The sequence below is a fragment of the Symphalangus syndactylus genome, chromosome 21 (assembly GCF_028878055.3).
Source record: "Symphalangus syndactylus isolate Jambi chromosome 21, NHGRI_mSymSyn1-v2.1_pri, whole genome shotgun sequence".
In the NCBI taxonomy this organism is placed as follows: Eukaryota; Metazoa; Chordata; class Mammalia; order Primates; family Hylobatidae; genus Symphalangus; species Symphalangus syndactylus.
The window spans coordinates 49,216,920-49,230,712 of record NC_072443.2 but is presented as its reverse complement, the minus strand read 5'-3'; the positions used below and the strand labels follow the sequence as shown (position 1 = coordinate 49,230,712).

General features: G+C 42.1%; 1 pseudogene; it reads right to left on the bottom strand.

Annotated features, from left to right (window-relative positions):
* Positions 1-4,095: 4,095 nt before the first annotated feature.
* LOC129471742 (uncharacterized) lies at positions 4,096-4,157 on the bottom strand (annotated as a pseudogene).
* Between the last annotated feature and the right edge of the window lie 9,636 nt (positions 4,158-13,793).

Here is a 13,793-nt window from a genome sequence, read left to right as displayed (position 1 = left end):
TCTCCTGCCTCAGCCTCCCAAAGTGCTGTGATTTCAGGTGTGAGCCAACATGCCGGGCCCTAAGAGTTTTTTTTTTTTTATATATATAATATTGCTATCACCTATATTAATGTCAGCTAATATTTATTGAGTGTTTAATATGTACTAGTCACTGGGCAGCATATAACACACACACGTGTGTGTGTTTACACATAAGGTGATTTAAAATATGTTAGATGATTATTATGTATATTAGATTATTTTATATACACATGGATAGGTATTAGAGTGATTAGGAGATGAAACTAAGGCTCGGAAAGGTGGAGTAACTTGCTCTGGGTCACAGAGGCAGTAAGTGACAGGGTTGGGATTTGAGCCCAGTCTCTCTGATTTCAGAGCCATCATAGCTTGCTGCCTTAGTTCAAAGTGTAAGCATAGACAACTCACATATAGCTAGTCAGGGTTTCTCAGCCTTGGCACTATTGACATTTTGGGCTGGATAATTTTTGGTATAGGGGGCATTCTGTGCATTGTAGGATGTTTAGCAGCATCCCTGGCCTCCACCCACTAGACGCCAGTAATGCCCCTTCAAATGTAACAACCAAAAATACCTCCAGACATTGCCAAATATACGATGGGGCAAAGCAGTCTCAATTAAAAACACTGAGATTTTAGTGTGCAAGACTTCCCAAGAGAAGACTTGCGTGGAACCACTGAGAATACGGAAGATCCAGATAATAAATATGGTATATTTGGGTAGCTGGGTTGATGACTTAATTGTAGCACTGGGGTCCTGGGTAAATCCCTAGAAGTTAATTAACTCTGCGTAAAGCTTATGTGAATAAATATTTATGCACATGGACATAGAAACACAAAGATGAAACTATAATGTTTCATGAAAAATACCCATACCAAAATGCATGTTTTTTCCTCTTTTGCAGTCACTCTGGGAGGCTTTATGCTTCTACCAGAGGTACCTCATTCCCCAGGATGGTGCCAGGCCTGCCTTTGGGACCAACCTCCGCTTTGAATTCTCTACCTGTGGCAAGTCTTCATCCTTTTGGAAACGACTAGAAGTTACCAAGGATGATGAGCAAGGTGGACAATCAAATTAGGTGATCATGTTATGTTTTTTCCCCCCAAGAAGACATGACCGTGAAGAAGTAAGATTGATCTTTCTGTGCAGTTTTTTCAATGATTATTGTACATTGGTGATTTCCTTAAACAAATCATACAATAATAATACTAGCTACCAGTCCCTGAGCACTCACAATGTGCCCTGTAGTCTGCAATATTCATCTCATGGAATCATAAGAATTATCTGACCTATCACCATATACAAAAATTAACTCAAAATCATGAACTTCCTAAATGTAAGAGCTAAAATCATAAAACTCTTGGAAGAAAAATCAGTGTAGATCTTTTTGACCTTGAATTAGGCAATAATTTTTTAGATATGACACTCAGAGCATAAGCAATTAAAAACATATAAATTGGGGTCAGGAGCAGTGTAATCCCAACACTTTGGGAGGCCAAGGCGGGCGGATCACCTGAGGTCAGGAGTTCAAGACCAGCCTGGCCAACATGGCGAAACCTCATCTCTACTAAAAATACAAAAAAATAGCCACGTGTGGTGGTGGGCGCGTGTAATCCCAGCTACTTGGGAGGGTGAGGCAGAGAGAATTGCTTGAATCCAGGAGGTGGCGGTTGCAGTGAGCCAGATAGTGCCACTGCACTCCAGCCTGGGTGACAGAGCAAGACTCTGTCTCAAAAATAAAATAAAATAAAATAAATTAAATAAAAAAGAAACTACATAAATTGCTGAAGGTCATATAGTAAATAAGAGGGGTAGCATTTGAAATCAACCTCTAGGCCACTGGGTCTCAACCAGCAACAAGCAGCATCAGCAACACCTGGAAATTTGACAGAAATGCACATTATCAGATCCTATCCAAGACCTACTGAATCAGATATTCTGGGGTTCTCGAATTGGGGTGGGGCCTAGTAATTTGTGTTTCAATATGAAGCAGCCAAAGTTTGAGAAGCACTGTGCTGTGCTAGGTGATACTGCCACTCAGAGCCTAAACTAAGGCAGGTGTGTTAAAGATGAAAGCAGAAGACAGATTGGAGAATTATTTAGAAAGTTAAGAGCTCTGGGGCCAGGTGCGGTGACTCACACCTGTAATCCCAGAAGTTTGGGAGGCCGAGGCGAGTGGATCACCTGAGGTCAGGAGTTCGAGACTAGCCTGGCCAACATGGTGAAACCCCATCTCTACTAAAAATACAAAAATTAGCCGGGCGTAGTGGCAGGTGCCTGTAATCCCAGCTACTCTGTAGGTTGAGGCAAGAGAATTGCTTGAACCCAGGAGACAGAGGTCGCAGTGAGCTGAGGTCACGCCATTAAACTTCAGCCTGGGCAACAAGAGCGAAACTCTGTCTCAAAAAAAAAAAAAAAAAAAGAAAAAGAAAAATAAAGAGGTCTGCCTGGGCTGGGCGTGCCATAATCTCAGCACTTTGGGAAGCCAAGGCAGGTGGATCACTTGAGGTCAGGAGTTTAAGACCAGCCTGGCCAACATGGTGAAACCCCATCTCTACTAAAACTACAAAAATTATCCAGGCTTGGTGGTGGGTGCCTGTAATCCCAGCTACTCAGGAAGCTGAGACAGAAGAATTGCTTGAACCCGGGAGATGGAGGTTGCAGTGAGCCAAGATTGTGTTACTGTACTCCAGCCTGGGCAACAGAGCGAAACTTCTTCTCAAAAAAAGAAAGTTAAGGGTTCGTTTAAAAGGCAGCTGGGATTACAGGCATGTGCCACCATGCCTGGCTCATTTTTGTATTTTTAGTAGAGATGGGATTTCACCATGTTGGCCAGGCTAACTCCTGACCTCAAGTGATCCGCCTACCTTGGCCTCCCAAAGTGCTGGGATTACAGATGTGAGCCACTGCGCCCAGCCAAGTATGCAGTTTCTCTTGGCCTGTTTCCTCTTCTGTATAATGCTGATACAAGCCTTACCTTTGAGAGTTGTATTACATGAGATTATACAGGCAAAGCTTTTAGCATGTTAAGCCTGGACAAGTAGGGGCTTAATAAAGGGTAGTTTTTTAGGCCCACATCATCTCTCTCCTGGACTCACTGCTGGTCTTCTCCATCCCTCATCAACCCATCCAAGCAATTCGTTTCTATCTCTGACCCCAACTATCTAACTATCAGCTCTCTTACTCCATTTTGCTCACTGTGCCTGGTTTTCAGTTGTATTGAGGGTTTGGCCCTTTTATTATCTCCCGTTAGCCCCATCCTCTCCCGCACTCTGAATGGGATTTCTCTCCTCTCTGGCTAGACCACAGGTCTGTCCCTTTTGCCAGTGCCATTGATTTCCTTGACCCATATTCTTTGCAGTGCTGACCTTAGGAAACCTTGAGCTTATTGTGGTTATTTGTTGGCCTTCCCACATTCCACCTGAGCTGCTGGATGCTGCTGGAGAAAGTGACGTAACAAGCTGCTCCTTATGGGTCTAATCTCAGAGTCCTCAAGCTGCTCTTAATCTCTTTATTTTCCTCTTTGAATGCGGCCATTTCAAACCTTCTCCAAACTATTCCGACTTCCTACCACAGCACCTTCCTGCTTCCTCTCAGCAGGTGATCTCGTGGTTTACAGAGGAAATAAAAGCGTCTATTGACTTCCTGCCACCACTTCCACAGATTGACCTCCATCTACCCTTGTCCTCTCTTCTGCCCCTTTGCCTAATGCTTCTATTGTGCTTGGGGCCCCTTTTTTCAGGCCTATGACCACCTCATACACCTTTTTTTTTTTTTTTTTTTTTTTGTGAGACAAGGTCTCACCTAGCCACCTAGGCTGCAGTGCAGTGGCGTGATCATAGCTTACTGCAGCCTTGACCTCTTGGGCTCAAGCCATCCTCCCACCTCAGCCTCTCAAGCAGCTGGAACTACAGGCTCACATCACCATGCCCCACTAATTTTTTATTGTTTTGTGGAAATGGGGTCCCACTATGTTGCCAGGCTGGTCTCGAACTCCTGAGCTCAAGTGATCCTCCCTCCTCAGCCTTCCAAAGTGCTGGGATTACAAGTATGAGCCACCAGACCCAGCCAGGCCTAGTAGGGGGTATGCTAATCTTTTCTGTATCGTTCTAATTTTAGTATATGTGCTGCTGAAGTGCACACTCTACTGCCTTTTAAAAATATTATTATTATTATAATACTTTAAATTCTAGGGTACAAGTGCACAATGTGCAGGTTTATTACATAGGCATACATGTGCCATGGTGGTTTGCTGCACCCATCAACTCGTTATTTACATTAGGTATTTCTCCTAATGCTATCTCTCCCTCAGCCCCCCATACCCTGACAGGCCCCGGTGTGTGATGTTCCCCACTCTGTGTCCATGTGTTCTCGTTGTTCAACTCCCACCTATGAGTGAGAACATGCAGTGTTTGGTTTTCTGTCCTTGTGATAGTTTGCTTAGAATGATGGTTTTCAGCTTCATCCATGTCCCTGCAAAGGACATGAACTCATCCTTTTTTATGGCTGCATAGTATTCCATGGTGTATATGTGCCACATTTTCTTAACCAGTCTATCATTGATGGACATTTGCGTTGGTTCCAAGTCTTTGCTATTGTGAATAGTGCAGCAATAAACATACGTGGGCATGTGTCTTTACTGTAGAATGATTTATAATCCTTTGGGTATATGCCCAGTAATAGGATTGCTGGGTCAAATGGTATTTCTAGTTCTAGATCCTTGAGGAATCGCCACACTGTCTTCCACAATGGTTGAACTAATTTACACTCCCACCAACAGTGTAAAAGCATTTCTATTTCTCCACATCCTCTCCAGCATCTGTTGCTTCCTGACTTTTTAATGATCGCCATTCTAACTGGAATGAGATGGTATCTCATTGTGGTTTTGATTTGCATTTCTCTGATGACCAGTGATGATGAGCATTTTTGCTTGTGTCTGTTGGTTGCATGAATGTCTTCTTTTGAGAAGTGTCTGTTTTCTTGTAAATCTGTTTAAGTTATTTGAAGATTCTGGATGTTAGCCCTTTGTCAGATAGGTAGATTGCAAAAATTTTCTCCCATTCTGTAAGTTGCCTGTTCACTCTGATGATAATTTCTTTTGCTGTGCAGAAGCTCTTTAGTTTAATTAGATCCCATTTGTCTATTTTGGCTTTTGTTGCCATTGCTTTTGGTGTTTTAGACATGAAGTCCTTGCCCATGCCTATGTCCTGAATGGTATTGACTAGGTTTTCTTCTAGGGTTTTTATGGTGTTAGGTCTTACATTTAAGTCTTTAATCCATCTTGAGTTAATTTTTGTATATGGTGTAAGGAAGGGGTCCAGTTTCTTTCTTTAATCTCTTTTTTCTATACGTACCTATCCAATAACTTTTATTTATTTTTATTTTCATTATTTTCTTTAGAGATAGGCTCTCACTCTGTCTCCTAGGCTGGAGTGCAGTGGCACAATCTTGGCTCACTGCATCCTCCACCTCCTGGGCTCAAGTGATCCTCCCACCCCAGCCTCTCGAGTAGCTGGGACTACAGGCATGCATCACTATTCCTGGCTACCTTTTTTTTTTTAACTTTTTGTAGTGACAGGGTTCTTGCTAAGTTGCCCAGGCAGGTCTCAAACTCCTGGCCTCAAGTGATCTTCCCTCCTTGGCCTCCCAAACTGCTGGGAGGCATAAGCCACCACACCCGGCCCCCAATAACTTTTAAATGCATTTAAATCTCTTTCAAATAATAATAATAATAATAATAATGATAATAAATCGCTATCTGGGTTTGACTCCATTCCTTCCTGCAGCCACTCTATCACTGTCCCTCCCTTTATATCTAAGCCTCTTGAAAGAATTGTCTGTGCTTGCCACCTCTGCTTCTTCCATTCTGATTCACTCTTCAGACCTTCATCATCTGGCTTTGCCTCCACCCTCTGCTAAGCCAGCTCTCTCTAAAATAACAAACGCTGCTCCTTGTTGCCAAATGTCCTGGATGCTTGACCACTCTATGACTTTTAACGCTACCGACACATCCTCTGTAGGAGGCTGTTTCGAAAGCGGCTCACAGTGATCCCCACCTCCTGGTATTCACTCCCTTTTTTAATCCCTTCCTTTTGTGTGGGCTGAGCCTAGTATCTTGCTTCTAATGATTAGAATAAGACAAAAGTGAGATGGAATGACATAGCACTTACAAGATGAGGTTATAGAAGACTAGCTCACACTCTTTCTTGGATTCTTCTTTCAGGTTTGCTCTGGTGAATGAAGCAAACTCCCATGTTGTGAGGTGCCCTATAGAGAAATTCCCATGAGAAAGATCTGAGGCCCTCAGTCCAACAGTCCTTAGAAAACTGAATCCTGTCAACAACTGAAACAGTTTGCCAATAGTTTGGAAGAGGATCACTATCTAGAGAAGCCTGCAGATGAGACCACAGCCTTGAGTGACACTTTGATTACAGCCTTGTAAGAGACCCTAAAACAGAGGACCCAGTTAGACAGCGCAAGACCCTGTACCCACAGAAATAGCATGTGGTGTAACAAGAAACATATTTGGTCTTGGTCTCTGGTTCTTGGCCCAGAGCTCCTAAAGCCCTTGGTATTTTATGAGTTTCTTTTGTTATTCATAATGAACCCTTTTTGGTCACATCTGAGTTTACATTAATGAGGTAACTTGCCCCTAATAGCCTCAGGATGGGGCTGGTCACCAGAAAGACCAAGTGATTACAAGGTTAGAACTTTCAGGCCTACCAACAGACTTCCTGGAAGGGGCTAGAGATTAAGCTCTTTGAAAAAATAATAGTAGGACGACAGGAGTGTGGTGGACCCCAACTCCACAGAGACAGAGCTCCTGTTCTTGGGATCCTTCCAGACTACACCCCATGTATCCCTTCATCTGGCTGTTCATCTGTTCTGATAAAACAAACAAACAAACAAACAAACAAAAAACAAAAAAAACTTCATGTAGTGAGCCAAGATTGTGCTACTGCACTCCAACCTGGGCCGCACAGTGAGACTCCATCTCAAAAAAATAAAAAATAAAAAATAAAAAAACTTCGGCCAAATTAAATTTAAAGGAGTTTAATTGAGCAATGAACAATTCACCAATCGAGCAGCCCCCAGAATCACAGCAGAGTCACAGAGACTCCAGTGCAGCCACATGGTGGAAGAAGATTTATAGACAAAACAAACAAATAAAAAAACAAAAACAAAGGAAATGACATACAGAAATCGGCAGTGAGGTACAGAAACAGCTGGATTGATTACAGGTTGGCGTTTGCCTTATTGGAACACAGTTTGAACACTTAGCAGTCTATGAATGAAGTATGGCCGCTGGGATTGGCCAAGACTCAGTTATTGTAACAGGCACATACTCCTAAGTTAGGTTTTCTTCTTTTTTTTTTTTGAGATGGAGTCTCGCCACAATGCCCAGACTGGAGTGCAATGGAGCAATCTCGGCTCACTGCAACCTCTGCCTCCCCAGTTCAAGCAATTCTCCTGCCTCAACCTCCCGAGTAGCTGGGACTACGGGCGCACGCCACCATGCTCAGCTAATTTTTGTATTTTTAGTAGAGATGGGGTTTCACCATATTGGCCAGGTTGTTCTCAAACTCCTGACCTCAAGTGACCCGCCCACCTCAGCCTCCCAAAGTTCTGGGATTACAGGTGTGAGCCACCATGGCCGGCCACTCCTAAGTTAGGTTTTCAATTTTGTCTGACTATGAAGCTAGGTTACAGTTCAACCACAAGGACTCAAATATAGAAGTATGGAATCTTTCTCAGGCCATATTTAGTTGTCTTTAACAGTACCCTTTATGATAAACCATAATCGTAAATAAAGTGTTTTTCTGAGTTCTGTGCCCCATTTTAGAAAATTATTGCACATGAGGAGAGGGTCTTGGGAAACCCCAACTTATAGTGGGTGGATCAGAAGTACAAGAGGCCTGGATTTGAGATTGGCATTTTAGGTGGGAGCAGTCTTGTGGGATTGAGCCCTTAACTTGTGGGATCTGACCCAAACTCCAGGTAGATAGTGTCAGAATTGAATTATAGGACACCCAACTGGTGTCAGAGAATTTTCAGTGTGGAAAAAACCCTGCACACCTGGTGTTAGCAGTGTTCTGTGTGACAGTGTAGACAGACAGAGTGTGTTTTATCGGACAGTGAGATAATAAATGTGTTTTGCTTTCAGCCACTAAATTTTGGGGTAATTATTTTAAATTTATTTATTTTTGAGACAGAGTCTTGCTCTGTCACTCAGGCTGGAGTACAGTGGCACGATCTTGGCTCACTGCAACCTCCACCTCCCAGGTTCAGGCGATTCTCTTGCCTCAATCTCCTGAGTAGCTGGGATTACAGGTGCCTGCCACCATGCCTGGCTAATTTTTAGTAGAGTTGGGGTTTCATCATGTTGGTCAGGCTGGTCTCGAACTCCTGACTTCAAGTGATCCTCTCACCTCAGCCTCCCAAAGTGCTGGGATTACAGGTGTGAGCCACCACGCCTGGCCTTAAAATGTATTTTTAACTGACACCTAATAATTATATATAGTTATGAGGCTGGAATAAGTTTTATACAGGAATAGATAATAAATATACCTCCCTTCTTAAAACTACTTTCCCATGAATTTCCACAACTGCTTTTCATCCTAACTCCGTCACTTGCTCTCTTTCCTTTGTGGGCTCTTCTACTATTGCTGTTTTTCAGCTCCTGCTGTTTCTCCAAGGTCTTCTCTTCATCTCTGTATACATTTTCTTGCTGGTCTCATCCATTCAAATGCCATCTATAAGCCAGTGATCCCTCAAGTTTATATCTGTGGCTCTTTGGAGGACCAGACCCATATATTCAACTGCCTAAAGAGAATTCCCACCTGGACATTGGTCTCACAAGACACGGGCTCAGCACATCAAAAAAGGAACTTGTCACTGCCCATCGGACCCTGTATCCTTCTGTGTTTCTTGCCTCGGTAAGCCACAATCACCCGGTTGCTCAAACCAGAAACCTGAGAGTTGTCTTTGTTTTTTCAACAAATATTGATGGAGCACCTACAATGTGCCAAACTGCTTTAGGCTCATGGATAGTAACATTCCTGTGGGAGAGAGACAATGGGGATAATCGACTATAATAGTATGTTAGAGTGCTGCACACACACCCACACACACACACCCATACACACGTCTCACAATAAGTGCTGTGGGGAAAAACTGAGCAGGCAGAAGAATGTATGTCACGGTACGTGAGTTGTAATATTAGGTGGTGAGAATAGACCTCTCCAAGAAGGAGACACTTGAAGAGAGGTCTATGCTATGTGAATATTTGGGAGAAGAGCATTTCAAGAGGGGACAGTGAGTGCAAATGCCTTGACCAGTGCCTTAACTGGGGGTTTGGGGAACAGCAAGGTGGCCAGTGTGGCTGGAACAGAGCGAGACAGAGGGAGATCTTTAGTGATGAGGTTAGTGAGGCACCCAAGCCCAGGTCATGGACAGCATTCCTGGCCACTGTAAGGAGGCTGGGCTTTACTCTGAGTACAATAGGAAGCTGTGGGAGGGTTTGCAGTGGAGAAATCACATGATCACTCTGGTTACTATCTTTAGAGTAGGTTGTAGAGAAACTATTCCTCTTATTTTTATCTCTTAACCCCCAAATCCTACTTTTCTCACTAAACCCCATTTATTTTACCTCTTAAATATATCTTGAATCCATCTAGTCCTCTTAATTTCTATTGTAACTACCTAAGTCAAGCCAACAGCAGCCTTCATTGAATGATTCATTCATTCAGTCATTCAATGAATACTTACTGAGCAGCTATTATGTTCTAAGCACTATTCCTATTCTCTATGCTTGGAACACGGCAATGAAAAAAAAGTAAAAAAGAAAAGAAACAATAAGAGACCAGCCTGTGTGGAGCCTACATTTCTCCCTCGGATTTATTGCTTTTTAAAGAACTTCACTTCTCTTAAGTTGTCTTAGGAACTTATTTGGTTACTTGCTCATTGTATCCTCTCCTCACCAAAGTGTAAACATTGTGAGATCAGGCACATTATCAATTTTGTTCACCAGCCATATTCTCAGTGCGTAGAATAGCACCTGTTACATAATATGTACTCAATAAACACTAATTGAATGAACAAAATACTGCAACAGACTCCTAATTGGTCTGTTTCCAGTGACTTTTAAACTTTCTTTGACTTTGACCCACAGTAAGAAAAATATTTTGTGCTGTAACCTAGTAACACTTACACACACGCATACATGCTTATAGATACATATGTAAAATTAAACGTATTGTTATGTGTGATGCCATCTGATTATATGTGAAGCCATCTGATATTTATTGTATCCTATTGTGTTTTACTGAAAAAAACTCTTCCAGTTACTTTAAGAAAATTAAAAAAAATTTTTTTTGAGATGGGGTCTCACTGTGTTGCCCAGGCTGCTCTTGAACTCCTGGGCTCAAGTAATCTTCCCACCTCAGCTTTCCCAGTAGCTGGGATTGCAGGTGTGCACAACTGCACTCCGCACAACTTTAAATTTGATTTCAGAATCCACTCATGCGACTTAACTAGAAGTTTGGCAAATACTCTCCTTATCTATTCTCCACAACCAGAATGTTCCTTCTAACCTAGAAGTATTCTTATGTGACTTCCCTACATAAAAGCTTTCCGTGGCAATCTGTCAGCCTGAGGCATTTTTGCCCAAACAACAGTCATTCATGGTTGTTCATGTACCAACTATAATCTAGGTAGTATTCTGTCAGTTGAATTCAACCTCATCCTAAGCAATGATATAAGATAAGCAATGTGTTGCATGTATGAAATATATCTATATCTATCTATCTATATATCTTCTATGCATGTTCACTCCATTAACTACGAAAATAAAAAAATAGTATTCTGTGTACCATCTAAGATCTTCTTATCATCCAGCCACACTTTGGGAAAGCCTGTTCTTGGGACAAAGGAAGGTCAGATGTCTCAACTAAGTCCACAAGGCACTCTGGAGCTTGCTGGTGCTTTCCACTGCAGTATCATTTTTTTTTTCTTTTTTACCACTTCCTGCATGCATTCATTCGGAACGACTCGCAGGTCCCTGAACACACTGAGCTCTCTTTGGCACTAGGACTCTGCACATACCATCTCCTTCCTCTGCTCAGGACTCCACCAGTACCACCCCCTTTCATGTGTCAGCTAAAATGTCATGTTGGGGAAGCTGTCCAGGCCCGGGGCTGCACAGGTCCTCTTCTAGTGTCCTCCTCCAGCGTCCGGTGCTCATCTCTATATTAGAATGTATCACCCTGCAGTGAAGCAGTTTATTCACCTGTTTTACTCCACCAACTGATGGTTGTAAGCTTCTGGGCTAGAAGAGTATTTTATTTACTACAGTATTTCTGGTACTTAGTATAGTACCAGACATTTGATAACAATTTGTTTGATGAATAAAAGATGTACAGATTTCTCAATGGACTGAATATCCCTGACACTCAGCTCATTGCCTGACACATAGTAGGTATTCAAAACCTAAGATTGAGCAACTGAAAGAAGTGAGGGCTCATTCTCGCCCTAGCAACATTATCTATTTACTTATTTATTTATTTTTTGAGATAGAGTCTTGCTCTGTCACCTAGGCTGGAGTGCAATGGTGATCATAGCTCACTGCAGCCTCAACTGCCCAGACTCAAGCAACCCTCCTACCTCAGCCCACCAAGTAGCTGGGACCACAGGCATGCACCACCACACCCGGCTAATTTCATTTTTAAAATTTTTCTTGACACAGGGTCTCACTCTGTATGCCCAGGCTGGAGTGCAATGTTGTGATCATAGCTCATTGCAGCCTTGACTTCCCAGGCCCAAGTGATCCTCCCACCTCAGCCTCCCAAATAGCTGGGACTACAGGCATGTGCCACCATGCCCAGCTAATTTTTTGATTTTTGTAGAGATGGAGTCTCACTATGTTGCCCAGGCTGGCCTCAAACTCTTGGGCTCAAGCGATCCTCCCACCTCCCAAGGTGCTGTGATTACAGGCATGAGCCACTGCACCCGGCTTCCTCCATTAGTTTACAGCTTCTCATGAACTTAGAACATGTCTTAGTCTTCTTTGAACCTTAACACTGTGTTCTTACATAGCTACATACTTTTCTTCAAGAAGTGTAAAATGGTTGCCTTCGTGAAAAATCAAGTAGGAAAGAAAAGGTAAAACAGCTTTAACCCCAATGCTTAATTCTTGTGTCTTTGCCTGTTTTGACCTTTTCCCCGTATCTTCCCCTGTGTCTCTCCAAACCATAGTTATTGCACAGCTGATGGGCTTTAGTGCAATCCTGTATCTGTTTTACCCCTTTTGTGGTGCCATTTGTAGCTCTTGGCATGTGGGTTTTAAATAAATATTTAAGCCGAATATTGGCAAGTTAGAAAGATAGTAATGGAGGGAAAATGAACGCTTTTTCTCTGTGTTGAATTACTACATATAACAGGGTAGTTCTGATATACTTTGATGAGTCCAGAATTCTCACATGCTTTTTAATTCAAATCATATTCAGAGAGTAAAAACAAGAAATAAAAAAAATCATTTCTGCATTATATTGCACTATCTTGGCAATAAGCAAATTGTGAGATCTCTGAACACTCTGGGATGGTAAAAATTGTTATTATTTCTTTCTTATGAAAACCCACAGCTTTAATACATGAATAGTTAACTTGTCTTCATTCTGGCTAAACTTTGGGAAAGAAGAGGTAGGCACTTGATTCACTGGTGTTGTCTGGATAGAAAGTAGCAAGCATCCTTACAATAGACCAATGTCATCAGCCTTATAAAATTGTTGAGGCAAAGATTACACTCAGAAATAAAATATCTGAATAATAGCACTTTTTTTTGCAGGTTAATTTTTTTCCTAGTGCCATCTACCTATTCTTTACCCTTTTTATTCCCCATGGTAAACATTCTGAAAGGTATTTTCCCACCTAAATCACCTCTCTCATCATGTTCTTTTTTTTGTCCTTGTATAGTTTCTATTTTTTTCCTCACCCCAATCCACTTGTAGAAACTGATGTCTTTTCTCTATTGAATTTTATTTTTAGGAAATTTGGTTCAGTATTACCTTTAGGTTATTTTAAATAGTAATAATAGCAACTACAATATCAACACCACATAGAACATTTAACTATGTGTCAGTGATTGTTCTAACTGCTTTACATTGCCAGGTGTGGTGGTTCATGCCTGTAATCCCAGTATTTAGGGAGGCCGAGCTGGGAGGCTCGCTTTGAGGCCAGGAGTTCGAGATCAGCCTGGGCAATACTGCCAGATCCTATTGCTACAAAAAATACAAAAATCGGCCAGGCATGGTGGTGCACACCTGTAGTCCCAGGTACTCAGGAGGCTGAGGTGGGAGGATCACTTGAGCCTGGGAGTTTGAGGCTGCCGTGAACTATGATTGTACCACTGCCTTCCAGCCTGGGCAACAGAGACCCTGTCTCTAAAATAAATAAATAAATAAACATTAAACTACTCTATGTTAATATTTAATAGCCATAATATCCCTAAAAAGAAGGTACTATTCTTAGCTCCATTTGTTAGTTGGGGCACTTGACAGCACAGACAGGTTAAGTAACTTAAGATTGCAAAGCCAGTAAGTGGTAGAGTCAGGATTCAAACCCTGACTTCACTTGGCTTCAGCTGCAGAATCTGTGGACTTAATCACCAGACTAACCTCTAGGCATTAGTAGATATTATCCTCATATTATTTTAGTTTTTCCTTACCCACTAATATCATCCTGGCCCAAGACCTCATTTTCATTCATTCTTATGTATCTTAGC